This window comes from Vollenhovia emeryi, unplaced genomic scaffold, assembly GCF_000949405.1.
Source record: "Vollenhovia emeryi isolate VEMERY1.0 unplaced genomic scaffold, V.emery_V1.0 DF939133.1, whole genome shotgun sequence".
In the NCBI taxonomy this organism is placed as follows: domain Eukaryota; kingdom Metazoa; phylum Arthropoda; class Insecta; order Hymenoptera; family Formicidae; genus Vollenhovia; species Vollenhovia emeryi.
In genome coordinates, this window is record NW_011967233.1 from 874,617 (window position 1) to 878,271 (window position 3,655).

The following is a 3,655-nucleotide window of genomic DNA, read 5'->3' on the forward strand; positions in this document are numbered from 1 at the left end:
AGAGAGAGGGGAAGAGAGAGAGAAATAACTCATAAATTTATACCGACACGAGACGTAATTTGCGGAGCATAGTGGTAGTCGTCTCGCGGGCCAGTTGTCGGGAACTCGACGCAGAAGAAACTGAGACGCGAATCCCGAGCAGTAATGAAACCCTTAACCCAGGGCAGAGCTGCTTTAATGACAGTTTAAAGTTTCTTCTTGCGCCGTGATCCACTCGGCAGGGTACACCGTTCCACCCATGTTGCACGGGAACGTGGAATCGTGGAATCGCGATCACCAGCCGATGATCGATCATTTCGTTACGATGCCGCACGGTCGATTTGTCGCGATAAGGGCCGGTCACTCGCGAAACTATAACGAGGACGATAATTAACGCGAATCGCTCGTGTTTATCTCGCGGTTCTGGAGAAACGTTCCGCGCCTCGTGGCAAATTAAGTGATTATTCCGCGCCGGCACTGTGTTGAAAGTAAAATTAACTGTACGCGAAATATCTCTAATCATATGCTATTAATAACATACGCGTTCCTTCCCCGCGGAGTCGCAACGTTCTTCTCTCCGCGATATCGTTTTTTTTGTACGATTAATTGCAAGTCTGATGACAGTTTGGTTGAATGAGGTAAGAAGAATGTGCGGGAAGAAATTAAATTTGCTATCTGCCAGGCAATAATATTCCACTCGGAAACAATGTACGAGAATCGTGAGAATCGCAGGGAGGGCGCGTCGAAAGAGCAAGATTGCAATCTTGAGCTACAATTAAGGAGGCCGGGGCGGTTCGCGCGCAGAAAATATTCCTTTCTACGTAGGCGGATCGCCAACGGATCGCGTAGGGCGGACTAGAGTAAGGCTTCTGAAAGCCGATAAATCGGCCGGCGCGCGTATTCGTCGGCATTTGTCATTACCCCGCCCGATCTGATAAGCGTCGTATAAACGAGCGGGTTATAATGAGTGGCAACGAAATTATAGCGTGATTGCATTATGTTATATTAGAGTATACACGTCGCGCGTTATATTAGTCCGCGTATAACACGTGTATTTTATCGGTATTTATAGTCGATAGCGAGCGAGGGAAGTGCGGCGAGATATAGGGAACGCATGGCGAGTACTATAAAATATTACGACTCGTCCCATAATACGCGCCGCGCGTTAATAAACTGGCGTTATTAATATCCTCAAAGCGCCTCGCAGTCGATTTAAACCCGCCGTCCCGAGAATGCGCGTGCGAGAATTACCATAATAGAACCCTAATTTGCAACAACATCCCCTGCGTGCCCGGCGCAGAGTGCGCGCGTCCATTGCGATTTTTCCGAGATGAGTAACGCATCTATCCGACGTACTAACAGAAGGGCCATGAAAGGCAGGACCAGAGGGAGTGCGGAAAGCGAGAAGGGAAGATAGAGAGGGGGAGGGGTGGAAAGAAAGAGACAAAGAACCAGAGCGCTATGGGGCTCAGCATAGGTGGAGGCAAGACGGAGGATAATAAAGCAGGAGTCCGCGGGGAATGATTTAGTGGCAAGCGGTCGAATAACTTTCCCAACACTGTTGCCACCTCGGAGCGGCGATGAGCTCTTCGTGGCTCGTGCAGTGGTGTGCTGAGCGCGTTACCGCTCCTCGGGAGGGAGAACAACGTGGCAAAGATAAAGGGATCGACCTGGAGGGAGGAAAATTTGTTGAACCACGCGCGGAATTTCCTCTCGAACGGCAGGAAGAACTACAGAACATCCTCTCGACGCTCATCTCCACTTCCCTTTTCTTCTGAGAAGAGAGAGGCGACAGGGAGGAGGGAGAATCAGCGCAGAAAGAAGATGGACCTCCCACATTTCCTGATTCATCTAGATAGTCGTGCTAATGAATTAGTACCAAGCAATGTCGATGCTGATCTGGCAACTGATTTGGGAATCACTTTCGAATCTCTTTCACATGATAGCATCTACGATTGCACTTCTCGACTTCGACTACCCCTCGCTATAATTTTCTCTCCCTCCCTCCCCCCCTCTCTCTCTGTTTATCTTTATCCTGCCCCCGATTTTGTAATTTTTTCTTTGCGCTCCTTTCGTCATCTTCTGCTCAACATCTCACCGGATTACGATTTATTGAAGGGATTATTATGTATTATTGTTCTTGAGTGATGTTATCTTTTATTGAGAAGTGTATTGGATCCGGCATGGGATTCTTAATTGCAGACTGACACCATATTTTCCATACTATCTCTACATTTTGCGAACATATTGAAAGGAAGCTCATTGTCAGTGTCTTTTATTCCAAGAGGAGCAACAATATACACATATACACGGAATCGCAAAGTGTATTAAATCGCGAGCAGTTTTACCTGCTATTCCAATACCCCGGCGGGAGTATGCCGCGTGATGCATTGTTCCGCTCGTTTTGCTGCGGCCCGACCTTGCGAGGAATATCGATTTCAATCGGCGTGTATACGGAATACAATCCGATGCGGATTCCCCTCGGTAAGACAGACCGGCACCGAAGCCACGAGATCGTAAACGCTTTGTTCGCTTTGAGAGGAAACCCTCCTAGGTTCCCAAGCAGGTGGTCGAAATAATGCTTTTGCGCGTCACGCTTAGATGCGTTACATAACCAACGTTACATCGTACAACAAATTCTCTCACGTTCAAAAAAATTTAATTGATTCCTTCACCCTAATTTTGCGAGAGATCCAGCAAGATAAAGGATCACGTTACGCGGCGGTTAACGATAGTCGGTTAGCAAAACCAGTTATAAATCAAGATTTAACTCACTACGTATCGTATCACTTACAATACGCAACATCGCTTCCAATATTCAACAAAGCTAAGGGGAATCGCTCCTTTCCGTACGCCGTATGTAACGCATTTTACAATCGCTTAAAGTGGCTTTAAATCTTCCGGCGGCCGCAAGTACAAGCGTGTAATATAAATAATCTGAGTGTCCGTCCGCGATCAGATAATCGTATTAAAGTGCGCATACTACGCAACTGTGGTAGGGCCATATCGCCCTTTACCCCGCGTGTCTTATCCATCAAAACCCTCTCTGCGTTCCTTCCTCTCGCCATCCATCGTCCCCGAAGGAACATACAGAGAGACCGCGAGAGAGAGAGAGAGAGAGAGAGAGAGAGAGAGAGAGAGAGAGAGAGAGGGGGGGAGGGAAGGGAAGAGAAAGGAGGTAAAAGACGGTTGAAAATCATCCCCATCGCCGTGGTGGTCAGAGATATCGTTGCCAGTGAGGTACCACATACGTTTGCCAACGGGCTACGAGTAGAAACAACCGCGATTCTCATTCTCGCTACGTAGTACGCACTACTATATAAAGAGAGAGAGAGAGAGAGAGAGAGAGAGAGGGGGGGGGGGCGAAAGGGGAAGACTGAGGAGAGAATCGCTTGCATATATGTACGAGCGGTGGCTGTCTACACCGGTTATAAAATACGGTGCCTCGGAAGGCTCTCAGCATGCTCGCGCCTCTGCCTTTAAGGATGGCGCGCGAACCTTCCCCCCGTGGTACTCTCCTCCACGGTTCTTTGCTTCTACCCTCCTCTCCCGCACCCCACCCCTCCATCGGCTTCTCAAGCCGCGTCCAGATCAAAGTAGCGAATTTATTTACTTAATTGTTACAGCCGCGTAGTAGCAGGTGTCGGCATTGGCTCTCAGGAGCATATACCGATGA